We start from the raw sequence: 548 nt of genomic DNA, 5'->3' as shown, positions 1-548 counted from the left end.
CTTCGTTCTGTTGTACATAGGGTCACTATGAGTCACAACTGACTTAATGGCACCTGGCAACAACAATAACAGTATCGATATACACATTTACATTTTTATTTATATTTATGATGTTGTGTTAGCTACCATGGAACTAATTCCAACACACAGTGACCTCATGTGTGCAGAGTTGAACTGTACTCCATCTCGGTTTCAATGGCAAACCATTCACAAGGAGATCACCATGCCTGTCATCCATGAGGCTTCTGGGTAGGCTTGAGCTTCTGCTAGTAGTTGAGTGTTTATCCGTTTGCACTACTGAGGAACTACATATATATGTGGTTGTTGTTAAGTGCCCTAGAGACAGTTCTAACTCATAGTGACCCTGCATAGGGTTTCTGAGGAGCAGCTAGTGGGTTTGAACCATCAACCCTGTGGTTTGTACTCCAGTATTCATCCTAGTGCCACACCAGGACTCATACTGAACCTCCCACCTTGCAGTTCAAACTGACCTTGCTGTCCAGTGCTTATCATACAGCACCATGCCAGGATTCCACATAGATGACAGG

Source organism: Chrysochloris asiatica, unplaced genomic scaffold (genome assembly GCF_000296735.1).
Source record: "Chrysochloris asiatica unplaced genomic scaffold, ChrAsi1.0 scaffold00072, whole genome shotgun sequence".
In the NCBI taxonomy this organism is placed as follows: domain Eukaryota; kingdom Metazoa; phylum Chordata; class Mammalia; order Afrosoricida; family Chrysochloridae; genus Chrysochloris; species Chrysochloris asiatica.
Note: the sequence above shows the minus strand (reverse complement) of the source record.